This window comes from Ascaphus truei, chromosome 2, assembly GCF_040206685.1.
Source record: "Ascaphus truei isolate aAscTru1 chromosome 2, aAscTru1.hap1, whole genome shotgun sequence".
Classification (NCBI taxonomy): Eukaryota; Metazoa; Chordata; class Amphibia; order Anura; family Ascaphidae; genus Ascaphus; species Ascaphus truei.
The window spans coordinates 234,147,280-234,167,668 of record NC_134484.1 but is presented as its reverse complement, the minus strand read 5'-3'; the positions used below and the strand labels follow the sequence as shown (position 1 = coordinate 234,167,668).

Here is a 20,389-nt window from a genome sequence, read left to right as displayed (position 1 = left end):
CTGTCTTTGGCAGCATGGAGGTCATTAGTTATTTTTAGTGAGGGCTGATTCAGTCGAGTGAGCAGTGCGGAAGCCAGATTGTAGAGGGTCTAGGAGAGAATAGATGTTGAGAAAGTGGAGCAAGCGAGAGAATACAAGACATTCAAGGAGTTTAGAAGCACAAGACAGGAGGGAGACAGGTCTATAGTTAGAAAGACAGTAGGGTCAAGCTTGCTGTTTTTGAGTAATGTTATAACTGTTGCATGTTTGAAGGAAGAGGGAAAGGTACCAGAGTAGAGGGAGGAGTTAAGGAGATGGGAGGGAATGGGGTCAAGAGGGAAAGTGGTAGAGGGAGAAGAGGAGAACAGCAGTGACACGTCCTCCTCTGAGACAGCAGAAAAAGAGTCAAGGAATGCAGGAGGAGTGTTAGGTGTAGGATGGGAGGAGGAAGCAGAGGGGATGTTCTGACATGGATTCCACCTTTTCCTTAAAATAGTCAACAAAGTCCTGAGGTGAGATGGAGGAAGAAGAAGAGGCAGCTGAGGGTGGTTTGAGTTGAGTCAAAGACAGAGAAGAGTTGGTGTGGGTTAGACTTGTGTGTATTGATTCATGCAGAAAAGTAGGTTTGTTTAGCCTGAGAGAGGGCAGAGTTGAAACAGGATAGCATACATTTGTAGTGAAGGAAGTCTGTGAGAGTGTGAGATTTCCTCCAGAGGCTTTCAGAGGAACGAGTGGAGGAATGCAGTATGCGCGTGTGGGAATTTAGCCAGGGTCTGGGGTTAGAAGAGCGAGGACGGCAGAGAGAAAGCAGGGCATGTAGATCAAGAGAGGAGGATAAGGCAGAGTTGTAGTTCCTGCCCAGGTTGTCAGGGTCTGGAGCAGAACTGAGAGAGGAGAGGGAGGAGCGTAGTGGAATCAAAGGCTTGTAGGTTAATAGTGTGCAGGTTTCTGCTGAAACGAGGCGTAGATGGAGATGGAGAAGGAGAGAAGCGAGAGAGAAAATGAGATGAGGTGATGGTCAGAGACAGGAAGGAGGAAATGGAAAATCAGAGAGAGAAAAGTTTTTAGTGAAAACCAGGTCTAAGTAGTGGCCATCCTTGTGGGTGCTGGCTGCAGTACCTTTGGAAGGCCAAAAGCAGAGGTTAGAGAAAGAGGGAAGCCCAAGGGAGAGAGGGGTCATCAATGTGGCAATTGAAGTCCCCAAGGAGAAGAACAGGGGATTCTGAGGAGAGAAAGAAAGAGAGTCAGGAATCAAAGTGAGAGAGAAAGGCCGAAGGGGGATGGCTAGAGATAGGTGGGCGTTAGATGACCGCCACGTGGACAAGGAGACGAGAGAAGATCTGGACAGTGTGAGCCTCAAAAGAGGGAAAAGCAAGCGAGGGAGGAATAGGAAGGGTTTGGTAACGGCAGAGAGAGGAGAGGAGGAGCCCCACGCCTCTACTCCTGCCAGAGCTCAGGGGTGGCAGAAAGAAAGGCCACCATTACAGAGGGTAGCTCCCAGAGCAGAGTTAGACTGAGTGAGCCAGGTTTGAGTTAAAACAAATAGGAGCAGAGAGTGAGAGAGAAAGAAAAGAGGAACTTGTTGAAAGGGAGCAAGCATTCCAAAGGGCACAGGAGAAAAGGAGAGAGGATGGCAGGGGATGGGTATGAGGTTGGAGGGGTTGACACCAGAAGGAGTAGACGAGGACGAGAGAATGTAGAAATAAGGCAGGGACCAGGATTGGGAGAGATATCCCCAGAAGCATGGATAGAAAGAGAATGTGTGAGGATTTGTAGGGGTGTGTTTTACTGCAGGTGGTATAGCCGTGTAGTGACAGGGGGTGCAGGTAAGAAAGTAGTGAGAAGTGGCGTAGAGAGGAGAGATGGAGATATATGAATAGAGTTAGAGACATAATGAGGCTGGTAGAAAGAAGTGCATAATTTAAAAAGAAGTGAGGCCATAGCAAATATAAATAGTAAAGGTGGAATCCCAGCAATAGTAAAGTGCTGAGATGTGCAGTCTGGGATAGATAATATCCTCCTTTCCAGCATAGATAAAATTCAGGAATCAGGGCCAGTAAGTGTTGTCCACTTGTTCACTCCTTGTGAACTCCCTTTTAAACTCTAGCACTGCATGCTACTTTAAACCAACTCCCTTTTAAACTCTAGCACTGCATGCTACTTTAAACCAACTCCCTTTTAAACTCTAGCCCTGCATGCTACTTTAAACCTGGCTACTTCAAACGTGGGCTGCAAGACAGCATAAGGCTGCTGTGCTTTTAGTTATATAGCTCTAAAATGTCACCTGACTGAATTAAGTTTAGTCCAGCCACGTTAATTAGTACATGTGAGGCACATTAAAACAGATGTTTTTTCTAAACAGGGTGTTGTCCTGCCTAAGGGTGAAAGCTGAATTTAATTAAGGGGAGATTGAAGACAGGATTCAAATATTACCTAGATTGTTATAAGATGCATTTACTAAAATACACACCTCAGGGGGTGATTGGAGACAGGATTCAAATATTCCCTGTCTACTTCAAACATGGCTGCAATGCAGAGTAGGATCCATTGTTAATTGCCATTCAAGTCAACGACAGTCAGTGCCGGATCTGGGTGGGATCCTCTGAATTGGTGTAGGGAATCCCGGTACGTCAATGAAAATGTAATACCACTAATGCACTTCAATCAAGGACTGAAACATAGCAATAACGTGTGGCAGGACTCAGCATCTAAATGTATTCATACTATGAAGAAAATGCTGTACTGTTTAACACCATTCTGCGCCTCGAAATGTCAAAATGAGATTATAGTTTTCTGTTCTGTTTTCATCTGAAATTGTAGCAGTTAAAAAGGGACATTTAACAAGGCATTGGTACTTAAATCAGCAATATTTAAATAACCACCTCATAACATTAGGATTTGCCTTTATTTATGAATTAATGATAGTATCGGCAAAAAAAAACAAAACGTTCTTGAGTTATTATGGCATAGGCATATTTATTTGGACTTGATGCTGATTTCTGTATTGTACCTGGCAAAATTAATTCTTAACATATTATTCATAGGTCTTGGTGTGCTTGATCATATCTGTTTTCCCCCCTTTTGCTTTAAGGCAAACAAGGTTTGTATGAGCAAAGGGGTAAAGTGGTTCTGTTACTGTTTTTCAAGTTTTACTGGGTGGGATTAGAATATAATTCTTGTCATATTATTAGTACGGGGTGGACCCCGAGGACCGCGTTATAACGGGGTTTACCTGTACGATGGGGCCTTAAAGCAGACCTGTCAAGTCTCACTGGTTTTCAGTGTGTGTGGCTGATTTGGACTCAGCCTCATCGGGTTTTAGAATCAGCTGTCTTATAGACTTTATTACCGTCACCACTTTCAATTAGGAAGCCATTTCTGGCCCGGAGCCCGTACAATTTACTGACACATTGTTTAGTTAATTTGGGTCATAGTTTTCCCACAAGAGCTAGAAATGTTCATTGTGTTTCACAATAATAACACAATAAGCAACTTAGCAATATAACTGATGCATTAAATAAGCTGAACTATCCTTATAGGAATCCTTTCTTTGGGTTTCCCTTTCAGCAGATATACTGAATCTCTGAATCACACCAACATTTAGTAAAAAAATATTGAACACAGAAAGATACATTGAGACAAATAGCTGATATTTAAATAATGAGTTATGCTAATGTTCATGCTTAGCTGTCAAAGGACAAAATATGTGAAAAGAGAGTAGAAGACATCGTACTCTGGAAGGGCCAGTCTAGCTTAACATGAAGGATGTTGCACACATGGACTATGGTCTCAAGAAAAAGCTGAAGCACACCCATAAAAACCAAACAGCGGAAAAACGTACATATTTATTATTCAGAATCAATGTTTCAGTCTTAAGATGAGACCTTCATCAGGACCACAAAATAAGATGAGACTTCATCAAAACAAGATAATAACAATAGCTGTGAAAGTCTCAGCTTGAGTCAAAAAACTCCAGAGTGCAGCGTCTTTCTGGATACAGAAAAAAATAGATATGGTGCAGTTTGTCTAATCAAAAAATATACCCAAGAATAAACAATTGCCAATGCACTCGCATTTGTGAAAATAAATGTAAACTCTTCAGATCAGGTCTTCTTATAAACCTCAGAGGAGAAGCGTAAAGAGAGCATAAATAGTGTAAGAAAAGTTTTACTATAATATTTTAAGAAGGTGAACCGGAACACTTAGAAATAGAATCAGGAAAAGGCGTATGGAGTCATTAAAAGCTGTTCATGCATATCCTGCTCTCATGAGTGGTCTGTGCAGCTGGTGTAAAGATGCCTTTACCGTCCTCTGTCTTGGGTTCTGCACCCCTCAGGCCTGGATGATGTCACTGTAGAGGGAGAAAGGGTGTGGCCTGGTATTAAAGGGGTTGCACCCCATATGGCCATCCCCTGACCTCACCAGAGAGACAAGGGGTTAACTGGACTGCGGTCCAGGGATGAGGTTTGCACCTTATTATACCTTGAAAATGTATGTTCCCCTGTTCCAATGTTCCATTATAAGCATGTATATTAATGTTTTAAAGTGCATTTGTGTATCTCCAATTCTGGAGGTCGCAGAGAGTTCATATTTGGCCAATATGTGGAGTCACTGTAGGCATTAAAAACTGGCAAAGGTCTACCCACTGCGCCCACCAGAATGGAACTTATTAATATGTGTAGATATTAAAATGTATATGTATTTTATTTTGGATCTGTTCTGAAAATGCAGATGCCATTTGCTAGGCTAATAAGTCATGAAGGGCAGACGGCTGAGTAGCCTAAGCACGGTGTACAAAAAGTAACTGCCTTGATTGTTACCCAATGTCTAGGGATTAAGTATTAGTCAATCAACAAACTCTGTCAGTCTAATTGTTACCTGAGGGCATGGGTTAGTCTGTTAGTCTGTGTCTCCACAATAGAGAGTGGATACAGATAATTGTTCACCAATAGGCTGTGTTCAATGTTAAGAATAGGGTTGCACAGGTATATAAACTGTGTCAATCCTACAGTTTTTAGTTGTGCTGGATTGCTGGAGTTGTGCTTCTGATTCCACCTGGAATGTCACCGGATTGATGGAGAATTGCTAGCTGATACTTCTCCATTCCCCAACCCTAAGTAATTTTTACCTTCTTGTCTGTTAATTGTACTATATTGATGTGTTCACCTTATTTAAGGAATAAATTATATTTTATTATATCTAATCCTCGTTCAGTTTAACCCAGATATTTGGTGTTCATTATATCTTGTCATAAGCTACCGTGACAAGCTCTATAATTAACTGGTGGCAAGCGGTGGGATTGAACTGGACCTGTGTTACAGTATACTGCGGGATACTGTAACATAGTAGGAACTTGATGGTAATTGCAAGTTCCTGGGACTAAAGATATTGAAGACACAGTAGTGCAACAGTTAACACAAGTTGTAACACCACCTCACTGCTGCGACTGAACCATGAGCGAGGCTGAAGGCTCATCCAACATGTGGACCCAAGCTCAGCTGAATGATAAGTGCCGTGAATATGGACTGCCCTATGAGAACCAGGAGGTCGCAGACATGGTTGACGCAATCGGTGACTATGAAGCCCGGCTTGCAGAGCCTCAGGATACGGCTCAGCTTGTCCTTTTACAGCCACCCAGAGATCAGGGAAGGAACCCAGTGCCGGGGCGGCGGAATCTCGGGGAGGGAACGAGTGCACCTCCCGGGAGCAGTGTAACAGGAGGGGTACTGGTTGCTGCGGCTACCAGTCCGTTCACCCCTGAAATGTTGGCACTAATTACTGCATGGGGAGACAGAGGGACACCGGAGGAGCGGCTGCAGTTTATCACTATGGCAGTGAACAGACCTGCTTATTGCCCCCCTGTCCAACCCAACACAGATGAACTCAAACTGGACCAGCACAGTCTCACCAAGTTCGTGGAAGGCACAGACCAGATTGACAGTTTCTTAAAGAACTTTGAAACGCAGTGCCGGCAGTACAAAATGCTTTCCCAGCATAGGGTTGTACGTTTGGACACCTTACTGTCCGGCTTGGCTAAGCAGACAATGATGGTGCTTCCAGATGAGTATGCTGATGACTACGAACACCTGAAAGAACTGTTATTTTTTCAGTACGGTTTTACCCCTGAAGCCTACCGGGGTAAATTCAGGCAGGAGGAGAGGCAGCTCCAGGAGTCCTATGTTACCTACGTAACCCGCATGGCTTTATACGGGATACGCTGGGTGGAGGGCTATGAGGCACGGACTTACCAACGCCTGCTGGACCTCATCTTTCAGGAGCAGCTCATGGAGCAGTGCCCGCCGGTGGTGAGGGCTTGGGTGTAAGACAAGAAGCCCAAGACTTACCAGGAGGCGGCGAGGCTTGCAGATGACTATGTGGCCAGCCGAGCCCTGATGACCGCCAAACCAGTAGCCAAGGTGGCGGTGGCGGCGGCACCGGCCAGAAAGTCTGACAATACCCCCCAATGGACTCAGAGGCCGTCTGCGGGCAGCAGTCCACCGAAGGCAGGGGAGCTCCGGCACGAGCGCCGGTGCTACAACTGCAACCGCCCTGGTCACATCAGACCAGATTGCCCGGAACCCCTGCGTTCCGGCGGACACCATCAGGGGCAACGCACCCCAGCTGCGAAGCCGGTAGCCCGCGTGCAGGTAGCTTCCACCAAAGACACAGGACCGGTCATGGAACCAACGCCCAGCGAGATGTCCCATGCAGCACCTGTCCCAGTTTCATTGGTGCCCACAGCCAGGAGCGGAGGACATCTCAGCGAGGACCTGTAGCAGACGGACGGCCGGAGCAGACATCTCACCCCGGTCACAGTCGGTGACCGGCAAGCAGTCGGCTTTCTGGATTCAGGAGCTGCAGTGACCCTAGTCCGACCTGATATGGTCCGGCCAGAGGAATTGATCCCAGGCCCTGGGATACAGATCACTGTGGCCGACGGAGAGCCACGGTTCTTGCAAGAGGTCAGAATCTTTTTGGATTGGGGGGAGGGCCTGGGTGTGCGGGAGGTGGGGGTTTTACCCGGTTTGGATGCCGATGTTCTTCTTGGCAACGATCTGGGACCGATGACCTGCACCTATGACCGAGTGCCCAAGCCCGCTGCAGTGGCGGCGGTTACCCGGAGCCAGACAGCGGCAATGGCGGCGGCACCAGTCCCCCAGCCTTTGGGACCAACGTTAGCGGAGGAGGCAGAGGAGCCCGGGGAGGTAAGCCAGGATCAGTTGCAACCACAGACTGACTTACTGTTCCCCCTCACCCTTCCCCATTCTCCGGAAAATGACCTGACCGGGGGGTGGCCAGAATTATGAGCCCAGTTTAGGGAGGCAGTGAAGACAGACCCTAGCCTGGCCGGCATGAGACTTCGGGTGTCCGAATCTCAGGCAGGGGAGGGCACTGAGCGCTGCCTATGGTATAAGGGACTCCTGTATAGAGAAGAAGGGAACCCAGGGATAGAGGAGGGATTGACCGGTAAGCGACAGCTAGTAGTGCCCCAGGGGTACCGACAGCAACTGTTACGGGTAGCTCACTCTATTCTGTTAGCGGGACATCAGGGGGTCAACAGAACGCGAGCCCAGTTATTACAGCGTTACTACTGGCCGGGGGCATCTCGAGATGTGGGCAATTTCTGCCGCTCTTGTGATGCCTGCCAGTGAGTGGGTAAGGCGGGCGACCGTGTGAAGGCACCCCTGAAACCACTACCGATAATAGGGAAACGCTTCCAGAAAGTAGCGATGGATCTTGTAGGACCCCTTATGATTTCTAGCAGGCAGGGAAACACTGTGGAGCAGGTGGAGATAGGGGCACAGACGACTGCTAGGCAGAAGGGAGAAGCCAGGGACATGCTAGCTAAGTATGGGGCCCTCTTCACTGACATGCCAGGGACCACACATCTCACAAAACACCCAGTGCTCACAGGGGACCTGCGGCCTCTGCATAAGCACGCTTATAGAGTGTCAGCAGAGGTCAAGACCAGTATGGAGAGGGAGATAGAGGAGATGCTGACCCTAGGGGTAATTACTCCGTCCCAGAGTCCTTGGGCAAGTCCGGTAGTCCTAGTTCTTAAGAAGGACAAGACCACCCGGTTTTGTGTGGACTACCGCTTGCTCAACGCTGGGATGGTGTCAGATGCCTACCCCATGCCCCGCATGGATGATTTACTAGATGAACTCGCCATGACCACGTATCTGACAACCATGGATTTGAGCAAAGGCTATTGGCAAATCCCCCTGACCCTGGAGGCTAGGGAGAAGTCAGCATTCATCACTCCAAGTGGCCTCTATGAGTTTTTAGTGATGCCATTTGGGATGAAGAATGCCCCGGCTACCTTCCAACGCCTGGTCAATAGGTTACTGGAAGGGATGCAGAGCTATGCCAGGGCTTACTTAGATGACATTGCTGTCTTTCGTAATTCCTGGGACTCCCACTTAGGACATGTAGCTGCGGTGCTGGATAGGATCAGGGAGGCTGGGCTTACCTTGAAACCCACTAAGTGTATCAGCACTCACTGTCTAATAGCTAAATGATGAAAACAGTTGTAATGCAGAATAAACATTTAATAATAAAGTGAACCAGAAATAAATCAAATGTGTTTGCAGAAACCAGTATCACAAATGGGCATGTCACAAAGTGAGGGGTGGGGGGGGGGAGAAAGAAGGAAAAGGGGAAAAAACATGAAACATAAGGAATATACACAAAAAAAACGGAGAACGGAAAGTATGCTAGGGGGGCAACGTTTCGAGGGACTACCTCTTCATCTGGCCCATTCCCCCTGGTCCAAAAGGACCGAGAGGTACTTCCCTAAGCCTCCCTTCCCCTATACCTGGTCAAATCAGACACCCCTGAAAATAGCTAGTAAACATATAGTGTATGCTAAATACAGCTAAACAGCTAATAGCAGGGCAGCAAGAATCCACTAATGGTACAGTTAATGCTGAACACAGCTTGCAAGAAAGCAGCTTGCAAATGAGCACCAAGAGTCCACACAGTCAGTGAAAGGTTAATGAGAAAAATAAATGAAGTGGTCAAACCCTCAGTGGCTCTGCTCCTTCAGCTGCTTGTGTGGAGTGCTCAGTGGATTCTTGCTGCCCTGCTATTAGCTGTTTAGCTGTATTTAGCTTACACTATGGGGCCTATGCAGAGAGCAGCGCTATTTAAAAATTCGCCATTTTTTGGAGAAAATCGCGCAGAAAACAGCAGAAAATGGCGAGTTACGAAAAACGCGCCAATTTTTCTTTTCTATTTCTAAAACTCGCCTCGCGGCTGGCGAGAACCTCCATCTCGCCAGTTTTAAAAATATCCTAATGCAGAGAGGCGCGAACGGCATCTAGCGGCTGTTCGCGCCAATAAAATGGCGCGATTGTCTCCTTTTTGCCTCGCCACAAAAAATTGGCAAGAAGCTGCCGCTCGCGGCCATAGCAAAGGGAAAAAAAAGGCGCAATTTTTTTTTTACACATTTCTGAAGCGCGCATCTCGCCAATTTAAACTCGCCACACGCATTCATGTTAAACATAGCAGAATTCGCACATTTCTGCATATGGAGAATAAAACTCTCCAAAAAAGCTACTTTTTAATAAACTCGCCAATTTTAAAATTCGCTGCTCTCTGCATAGGCCCCTATATGTTTACTAGCTATTTTCAGGGGTGTCTGATTTGACCAGGTATAGGGGAAGGGAGGCTTAGGGAAGTACCTCTCGATCCTTTTGGACCAGGGGGAATGGGCCAGATGAAGAGGTAGTCCCTCGAAACATCGCCCCCCTAGCATACTTTCCGTTCTCCGTTTTTTTTGTGTATATTCCTTATGTTTCATGTTTTTTCCCCTTTTCCTTCTTTCCCCCCCCCACCCCTCACTTTGTGACATGCCCATTTGTGATACTGGTTTCTGCAAACACATTTGATTTATTTCTGGTTCACTTTATTATTAAATGTTTATTCTGCATTACAACTGTTTTCATCATTTAGCTATTAGACAGTGAGTGCTGGTACTTACGTAGATTTGTTAGTACTATACAGGGGAATAAGGGTCCCCTTTTGTTCCGTGCACCCTGCAATTGCATATATTTAACACCATCAGAGTGCTGTCTATCGTCCCCTTTTACCACTAAGTGTATGGTAGGGATGGCAGAGGTCCTGTACGTAGGGCACAGGGTGGGTGGAGGACACCTCAAACCAGAGCCAGCCAAGGTAGAAGCCATAGTTCAGTGGCCTGTTCCAAAGACCAAGAAACAGGTCATGGCATTTTTGGGCACCGCAGGGTACTATAGGAAGTTTGTCCCACAGTACAGCACCGTGGCCAAACCCCTGACTGATTTGACTAAGAAGCAACTGCCTGTGCTTATCACCTGGACTCCTGCCTGTGAAACTGCTTTCCAGGCACTGAAAACTGCGCTTGCTGGGGCCCCCATACTGGCTGCCCCCAAACATTTCCTCATACAGACTGATGCCTCAGACTATGGCATTGGGGCTGTGTTGAGCCAAGTGGGGGACGACGGTAGAGAGCACCACATGGTGTACCTCAGCCGAAAACTACTTCCCAGAGAGGTGGCCTATGCCACCATTGAGAAAGAGTGCTTGGCCATTGTGTGGGCACTTAAAAAACTCCAGCCCTATGTGTATGGAAGGGCTTTCACGGTCCTCACAGACCACAACCCCCTGAGTTGGCTGCAGAGGGCATCAGGGGAGAATGCCAAGTTGCTAAGGTGGAGCTTCGCCTATCAAGAGTTTGAGTTTACTATTCAGCACAAAAAGGGTAGTGAAAACAGCAATGCTGATGGACTTTCACGTCAGGACTATCCCTCTGAGACTGAGTTAGTTAAGGGTGCCAGCAGTGCCCACTCCCCATTAGGGCCAGTGGGCCACAGGTCACCCATTAAGAAGGGGAGGTGTAGAGGGAGAAAGGGGGTGGCCCAGTATTAAAGGGGTTGCACCCCATATGGCCATCCCCTGACCTCACCAGAGAGACAAGGGGTTTACTGGACTGCGGTCCAGGGATGAGGTTTGCACCTTATTATACCTTGAAAATGTATGTTCCCCTGTTCCATGTTCCATTATAAGCATGTATATTAAGGTTTTAAAGTGCATTTGTGTATCTCCAATTCTGGAGGTTCGCAGAGAGTTCATATTTGGCCAATATGTGGAGTCACTGTAGGCATTAAAAACTGGCAAAGGTCGACCCACTGCGCCCACCAGAATGGAACTTATTAATATGTGTAGATATTAAAATGTATATGTATTTTATTTTGGATCTGTTCTGAAAATGCAGACGCCATTTGCTAGGCTAATAAGTCATGAAGGGCAGACGGCTGAGTAGCCTAAGCACAGTGATCAAAAAGTAACTGCCTTGATTGTTACCCAATGTTTAGGGATTACGTATTAGTCAATCAACAAACTCTGTCAGTCTAATTGTTACCTGAGGGCATGGGTTAGTCTGTTAGTCTGTGTCTCCACAATAGAGAGTGGATACAGATAATTGTTCACCAATAGGCTGTGTTCAATGTTAAGAATAGGGTTGCACAGGTATATAAACTGTGTCAATCCTACAGTTTTTAGTTGTGCTGGATTGCTGGAGTTGTGCTTCTGATTCCACCTGGAATGTCACCGGATTGATGGAGAATTGCTAGCTGATACTTCTCCATTCCCCAACCCTAAGTAATTTTTACCTTCTTGTCTGTTAATTGTACTATATTGATGTGTTCACCTTATTTAAGGAATAAATTATATTTTATTATATCTAAACCTCGTTCAGTTCAACCCAGATATTTGGTGTTCATTATATCTTGTCATAAGCTACCGTGACAGTCACTTCCGGGAGCTGTAGCTATGCTTGAATCACTTGTATCTCCTCAGCCCAACGCATTTTGCTAAACAGTTAGCTTCATCAGGGTCTCTCAAAAGAAGCATTCACAGCCTTTATCTATATACCAATAGACTTGTGACGTAATGACCATGTATCTATGCATATACTGGCACACCATGTATACCTTTTCTATATGCATATAGTCAAAGCCTTCCCTAAATATATGTAGCCATGCCTGGCTTGGCTACTAATCTGCCCTCCTTGACATGTAAACCCTGGTAACAGTGTGGACAGTGTCAGGACCAATCCAGGTATTATCCCCACAACAGAACCAACTTCCTTGAGTTCCAGGGGAGGAGGCGGGCCAAGGCCTGTGTTCTGCCCAATCCAGGGCTCAGACCTTGGACCTTCCCCCCGGTACTTAAGGGGCTGCACTACCTAAATTGAGCAGTGTGTCTCTTCCCCACATTAGAGAGACAGGTATCACACAGAGGTGTACTGAGCACTGACACCTACCGTTTCCTCCCGTTTGGGGGAGTGAGGAGTGATTACCTTACCCCTGACTCTATTAGGGAGTCAGGGAAGAGCAAGGATTGCCCTTGGTGACCTTGGCCAGGGTTGGAAGTCCAGGACCATCCTAAGGCTGAAGGCCGAGTGCTGTGAATGCAGATCCAGTGTATGCTGTTTCATATGCTGAGCAAAGAATAAAGAGCCACCCTGTTATACAATATACTTCTGCCTGGGCGTGCAATCTGTCTGGGGGTGTATTGTGAGTTCTCCTGCAGGGATTGTCTCCACATAAGAAATGGAAACAAAAGAAACAGCGCACAACGCCAAATAGCGAAGCAAGTAATGCTATGTATTAGTAATTACAGGGTAATAAATCTGCGAACATCAAAACAGTGGAATAGGTGCATTTAGTGTGTTTCACACAAGTTACCACTCAGCAACTGTTGTCAGAAGAGTCTGCAGCTTGCTTCTCTCAGCGGGGGCGCTACGTTGGTTCAGGAGCAGGATTAATGTCCAAAACCCCTCATCCAGCAGTACATCGCTCCCAAGGGGATTTCCCTTTACAGCAACCACGCTCCGTTGCAGGTATTGGTGCTTGGTGGGACCGCTCTCGCTTCCAAGCCGTCTGGCGTCACAGTCACAGTCTCCGCAGCAGCGAGGGAACCGGCAGGGAGGTGTTTCTTTTATACCAGCATGTTTTTAATTATTTATGCTAGGCTTAGTTTATATGTTTATAAAATCTTTTTATTATGTATGTAGTTAATAAAGTTGTTGTTTTAAAAGTAATGATTTCATCTTCCCTATCACTTTAACCATTACCTAGTCTAGATGATTGGTCCATTTTTAATTGTTTGACCAATGAGACACCTTTGTTAGGTACTTAAGACCTCTGGGTAATGGCTAAATTATTCCCTGAAGAAGTAGTTTATTCTACGAAACATGTTGGATGATTTTTATCTAGTGCCTTAATATTGCCATTGCCTCCATTGGCTTCACCCTGCTAGTATTACTCCCAGTGGTAATTTGGGGCATATGAGAGACTTTGAGAGACTTTGAAAGACTTTGACTGCCTCCCTGCCGGTTCCCTCGCTGCTGCAGAGACTGTGACGTCATCACGCAGTATCCCGCGACAGAGCGACAACGCGGCATGCCGAGTGTACCCTTGCAGAGCTGAGGTCTCACCCCCGTACAGTGGATCTGCTCGCTGAGCCACACGAGCTGCACCAGACGGCTTGGAAGCGCGAGCGGTCCCACCAAGCACCAATACCTGCAACGGAGCGTGGTTGCTGTAAAGGGAAATCCCCTTGGGAGCGATGTACTGCTGGATGAGGGGTTTTGGACATTAATCCTGCTCCTGAACCAACGTAGCGCCCCCGCTGAGAGAAGCAAGCTGCAGACTCTTCTGACAACAGTTGCTGAGTGGTAACTTGTGTGAAACACACTAAATGCACCTATTCCACTGTTTTGATGTACGCAGATTTATTACCCTGTAATTACTAATACATAGCATTACTTGCTTCACTATTTGGCGTTGTGCGCTGTTTCTTTTCTTTCTATTTCTTAGAGTGTGGGGGGTGCTGAGCCACCCCCTGTGTTTATAGCAGCAGACGCCTCTACAAATACACGGTTATGTGATATAATTTTCTTCATATATACACCCTCACTGTGGTTATTGTGATTTATTTCTTGGTCACTTATTTATGTGGTTTAGTCACTGCACTATATTTATATTCTAAATTCTGGGTTAGATAGTAGCGCACAGTATTTTCTCTGTTTTTTATTGTCTCCACATCCCTGGAGCCTGCAGCAGATGGAGGCGCTGATCGCCATGAGATAAAGACCAGTCATCTACCCCAGAAGCCAGTCCTGATGTCCCCACTACCACCGGCGGACGACTTAGCATCCTGTAAGCCAGCAGGTATCCAGCACTACACTCACTGTAATAGGCAGATTTCCCAGAGGGTAGGGGAAACACCATCACATATAGTACATGGTTTACATGCAAGCTAATTATAAAAAAAAATCAATCAAATATGCCACTAACTACACTAAAATATAAAATTTTAATATCTTTACATGAAAAAGTTTTTTTTTTTTTTTACATTATATATGCTCTCTTTCTGCTTCTGCTCTGAGATACAGTATATAAGAAGACCTGGCCTGGGTATCACAACCGTATCTGCAGAGCTTATACCTGTATTTATTTTCACAAATGCGAGTGCACTGGCAATTGTTTACTCTTGGGTATATTTTCTGATCAGACAAACTGCACCATATCTAGCTTTTTCCGTATCCTGAAAGAAGCTGCGCTCCAGAGTTCTTTGAAAAAAGCATTGATACCCCCTGGAAAGCCTTTTTTCGTTGGAGTGGCACCTTTCAAGGACTGTAACTTTATTAGATTAAATATATCTTTTTTTTTTTTTTTTTTTTTTTTTTTTTTAAACACTGATATTGACACCAGGGAATTTTGCACTGGTCTCTTTTTTCTATCTTTACCTCATTTTGAGACTGAAATGTTGACTATGATAATAAACATGTAAGTTGTTTTGCTACTTGATGTTTTTGGGTGTGATTTTAATGTCTTTTACAGCTTAGAACCACTCTTGGTTGCTCATAAGGCCCACTGAAGGCGCTCCCATGAATCGTTATGCCTGGAATTATTAAGTTGATGACTGTAATGACTTTAGCACACAGCATGTTCCCTTCTCTCTGTGAATGGGCGATAATGCATTTTTTGAGCTTTGCTGGGACTTTCTAACATTTGCTTCAGCTTAACACGTATTGACATTATGCAGAACAGAGTTCTGAAGAATGTGAAACTCTCCAAGTTTCTCCCATGTTCATAAAATACTACTGAAAAAGCACTTTAAAATGACATTTAACCATTAGCACACCAGTGCCATTGTTTCACCTTATTGCTAAGAGGTACTGCACAGTTATCAAAGAGAACAAGTTAAATTGCTTTTTGTACCAAAAAAAGCATGGACATTTGAAAAGCTTGCGCTGCCTTCAGACTATTCTAACTAGTTAAGCTAAATAAAAGATCTGCAGACACGAAAACAACACATTTTGCAGAAGGCTATCCGTGTGAACCTCTAGGTATTTTTTTTAATATCTAAAAAGAAACTGAAGGTATACAAGATCTCTTTTTTTTTTGTTCTGCACATTGAAAGCCAACTGCTTTTTTTTCCGCTTGGAAAAGACTTCTTGAATAATAGCAATGCGCAAGTGTTCCCTTAAGGCTAAACCAGTCTTGAAAAGCACTTTGCAACCCACAGGCAAAAAATGCACTCCTAAAACATTCTCTTTCTTCTTTTGCAGACAGCGCACACTACAAACATGCAGTCAATACCACTGGTTTACTTTATTCTTCTGCCTTATTTTAAGGTCTTACATTCTTTTTGTTCAACGCACAATGTTACATTGTGTCACCTAATAGCAGAGGACATTACTTCTCTGCAATTATTTTTTTCGTTTTCTATTAAAAAGTTCTAAGATGAACTTTGCAACGGGCTTTTAAAATCAAAGAAAGGATTCAGCACACATTTATGTTCATAAGCTTCTAAGCAGGCACATGCTGTATACTCCATCAAACAAATTGAACGCAACATCCTTTAATAAATGATCCCAATGGTGTTTTTATTGTTGTCAGCTATATGCATACTTTCCAATAGTAAGTGCTAGGAAAGACCCAGTGGCAGGGTCGCTGCCTGTGAAGGGGTTCAACCTGGTGTGAATGTCTGTGATCTTGTTCAAGTTACTCCCTCTCCCTTTGCCAAAGTCACTGAAATTAGATTGTACAGTAACTAGAGTAACAGGGGAACGTTATGTCCCCCCCCCCCCCCAAATTCGATTCTTTGCTAAATGTGCCAAGCCTCAATGGGCTAATAATGTTGCCAAATTAGTAAGCTGTCAGCAAAATATTGCCAAGCAGTAAGCAAATCATGGGTTGTGTCCCCTATGTATGTATATGTATGTATGTATGTCTTTATTTATATAGCACCATTAATATACATAGCGCTTCATAGTCTCAGCATCAAGTGAATTTTAGAAACATTTTCAACAAATTGCAATGCACATTGGCGAATGGTTCGCAAACACTGACACAACCGCAACTTGTTTAGCAACTCATTTAGGACCTTACAGCAGCAATACTACACTCCCCCAACCCCCTTTGTTCTCTTCTTATTTGTATATGTAAAACATGTGACAATGTATATTTGTAAATTCTTACCTAAGCTGCCAATCGTTTTCTGCTCCTGTTGTAAATCTGTCAAAATCCTGATTGTGTGCCTAACGAAAAGGCCGCCTTCTAACTTTGTGCTGCAGCCAGTGAAATGTTGCAGCTGATATGTAACATTATATTACTAAGAGAAAGAGTCAGTCTGCTGTTTGGAACACAGCAACAGATGTGTTTGGGATACTTTGTTGTCAAAGGGTACAGCTCCAAAAGGTGTGTGTCAGAGCCTGTTTCGAAAGAGGAAGTGGATATGACTTTCTAAATGGTTGATGTTGCAACCAAAGGATGATCAGTACATTAAAAATCATTACAAATATACTTTGGTTTCTCTTCAAATCGAATAAATCTTTCGCCTTTTACTAAAGATTTCCGTGGAGAGGAAAAAAAAATAAAAAATAGCATTAGGAGTTTAAAAAAAGCTGTGTGTGCTGTGCACACGCATAGTAAGTGAAACTTCTTTGTGTGTTGTCAGCAACAAATAAAGTAACAATAATATTATTACTGCTTAGAGCATGAGTAAATTTGATTGGCGGGGTCATGTTTAATGGCAGCAGTGCAGTGGCAGCAGTACCGGCATCATGGATGTTGAGCGGGTGGGGGAGCTCACAGGGGGGGGGGGGGGGGGAATAGGCACATCATTCAGGGTCGGTGTTCGGCGCATCACTGGTGTGTGTGTGTGTCAGTCAGTGTATATGTGTGTCAGTGTGCGTGTGTGTGTGTCAGAGTGTGCGTGCTTGTGTCAGAGTGTGTGTGTCAGAGTGCACGTGTGTCAGTGTGCGCGTGTGTCAGTGTGCGCGTGTGTCAGTGTGCGCGTGTGTGTATGTGTGTCAGACAGTGTGTGTGTATGTGTGTCAGTCAGTGTGTGTGTGTGTATGTGTGTATGTGTGTCAGTCAGTGTGTGTGTGTGTATGTGTGTCAGTCAGTGTGTGTGTATGTGTGTCAGTCAGTGTGTGTGTGTGTGTATGTGTGTCAGTCAGTCAGTGTGTGTGTGTATGTGTGTCAGACAGTGTGTGTGTATGTGTGTCAGTCAGTGTGTGTGTGTGTATGTGTGTCAGTCAGTGTGTGTGTGTGTATGTGTGTCAGTCAGTGTGTGTGTGTGTATGTGTGTCAGTCAGTGTGTGTGTGTATGTGTGTCAGTCAGTCAGTCAGTGTGTGTTTGTATGTGTGTCAGTCAGTCAGTGTGTGTGTGTATGTGTGTCAGTCAATGTGTGTCAGTCAATGTGTGTGTGTGGCAGTGCCCGCCCAGTGCCTGCAGATGGCAGTGCCCGCACAGAGTCCGCTGGTGGCAGTGCACACGCAGAGCCCGCAGGTTGCTCCTCTTTCACAGGCTTCGCTGGAGGGTCCTGCATGCAGCCAGTAGAGCACAGGACAGGGCAAAATTAGGTGTGTCTCATGAGTCCTAGCGAGGAGGACATAGTGAGCTGTGAAAAGTGCGACCTCCGGATGCTGGTGTGGGAGATCCCAGAGGACATGGACTATCACTTCGCACAGTAGCTCCAGGACTCCTTCTCCATGCCCAGCCCTGCCAAGGTCCTGTCCAGCCCAGCTCTAACAACCCCGGCCAGGCCCAAGAGCAAACCCAGGAACCAGCTTGCCCCCAGAGACCTCAAACCCCCCCACAGTAACTCACGTGTGCGCGCACGCACTCATCGCTCTTCCTTCCCCCCCCCCCCCTCTGGCAGTGCTGCGTGGGAAGCGGTGCGCTCAAACCCCCCGCTTCCCGCGGCGCATGCGTGGCATGTCAGCGGTGCGTGTGGGGGGAATGGCGCCGCTGCCATCCGCTTCTGCGCATGTGTGGCGTCCGTCAGCGGTGCCATCACAACTGTGCATGTGCGGCATGGCAGCGGTCGCGGGCAGTGGCGGGAAACGGCGGCCGTTAGGAGCGGCGCCGGTGGCTATCTCCACTGCCGCATATGTCAGCGGCTGTGTGGGGGGAGCAGCGGCCGTTAGGAGCGGCGCCGGCGCCGTGACAGCGGGCGTGTGGGGGGAGCGGCGGCCATTACATGACGTCACTTCCGTTTCACATTTCGTCTCCATTTATCCAGTTTTGTCCCATCATGACTAGGTGCCACTAAAGAAGTTTCACTTCAAAAATGCTGACGGTATGGTCTGGTATTATCTAATACTACAGTACTGATTTATTTAAAAAAAAAAATAGGATTTTTCACACTTTGCTGCTTTGATTGAAAGTTTCACGTGTAACTGTAACCTACATAAGGCAGTAACATACTGTATTCTCTATCAAAAATGCTATGTACTATATAGTGCTGCTTACACTGTACACGCTATATGAAAAAAGTACTTTTTCTAATTATGAGGTAGGCCCAGCAGCCATTTTTAAGGCCATCAGATATATCCTGACATTCTCTCCATAGCCACAGCTTTAGCATTGTCTGCGGTACTTGGACCACAGTTTGACAGGAAAGCAGGACCACTGCAAGCTTCAGTCATAAGGAAAATACACATCTTTTTTCTTTCCTTAGCTTTACATGTGTTTACTAACACAAACATGAAAGAACGAGGCAGAAAACGGATGTGGTTTTCTAAAGTCGAGAGATGGAAACCAACATGTAGACAACACTTATGAGCCTGTCCTACAGAAGATTATTGGGCAGATTTACAAAGTCATCTAGAAAATTTGCTGGTGCAATCAAGGCCGCCAACAGCTTTCCCAGGGCCAAGGGCTAAAGTCTTGAACTGGGCCCCAGGGTGTTGAGCAACATCTGAGTGAATGGCTACTAATCCCCCTCACTTATTGACGTTATTAAACTTCAAATATCCTTATTTCAGTTCAGAATAAGACAGCTTCACTGATAAGGCCCTTTGTAGTCAATGAAAACAGCTCCTGATGTGAATGTAGCAAGTGGATATACTGTAAACAACAGAAGTTGCCATGGAAACACACTCTACTTGGGCCTTTTAAAATAAAACTGTAAATAAAATGTTAAAAAAAAACAGTTAGTAAAAATAAATACAAATCAGGTTGTAATCTGTTTTAAAGGGTATCAAAGAGCTCACTTTAAAGATAGGTTATTTCTGGAGAGATTTTCCCTTTTTGGCACATTTGTGTATTTTCTTTGCCTCAGCAGCCTTTAAACTGAAATATTGTGTTTTAGTTCAAATGTTTCTTTAATTGTCAGAAGATAAAATGAATGCATGTCTAAGAGCATACGTATGTGTCTGTGTTTTGAGTGTTTTGTTTATAAGCAGGTTATGCACGTATCTGGTTACTACAGATTCAGCACAAAGAAGCTTAGAGACTTCAACGATTCTTATAGTAAATGAGTACTTCAATATTAGGTGATACCAATTGTTAGTCAAAATAAAAAAATGTATCAAGTGTAACCCCCCTCCTAAAGGGTTACTAGTAATACTAGTTTATGCTGGGCCCCACCCTGGTTGCTATGGGGATCCATGTGTCACGCAGGGGGATTTAAGGAGGAGGGACTGTTCTGGAAAGTTAGGTTCCCGGAGGTCCTGAGGGGAGTGTACATAAGTAATGTTAGTAAAGTAATAGCATAGACATTTGTAGTATATAGGGACAGTATCCCTTAAGTAAGGAGTCCCTAAGGCAAGGCCCCGCTGCCTCAGTCAGCACGCCCGCACTGAATGCAGGCGGCGCACTGAGAGGCAAGTGACCGCTACCTGCGGTCTGTAGGGAGCGGGAGCTGGAGCGGGGGCGTGGTTTCAGCGGAGGGTCCGTTCGCCTCTCCCCCTCCCACACACAACACACACACACTTCCTCCCGCCTCCCTCCCGTAGCTCCTTCCCTGCTCCCCTCCTTACCTCCTCATTGGCTAACTCACTCACCACGTGACGCGTCAACGCTAGGGATCTAAATTCTCTTGCATCCCCTGGCGGCTGACGCG

General features: G+C 45.6%; 1 protein-coding gene and 1 non-coding gene across 11 annotated transcripts in view; one reads left to right on the top strand and one right to left on the bottom strand.

The window, feature by feature from the left end:
- The window catches only part of LOC142487165 (poly(rC)-binding protein 3-like), an 895,499-nt gene that overhangs the window by 56,459 nt on the left and 818,651 nt on the right, over positions 1-20,389 (bottom strand). The gene's annotated exons all lie outside the window — the stretch shown is intronic.
- LOC142488917 (U5 spliceosomal RNA) lies at positions 16,838-16,947 on the top strand. Its single transcript, XR_012799713.1, has one exon. It is a non-coding gene; the product is annotated as a U5 spliceosomal RNA (small nuclear RNA).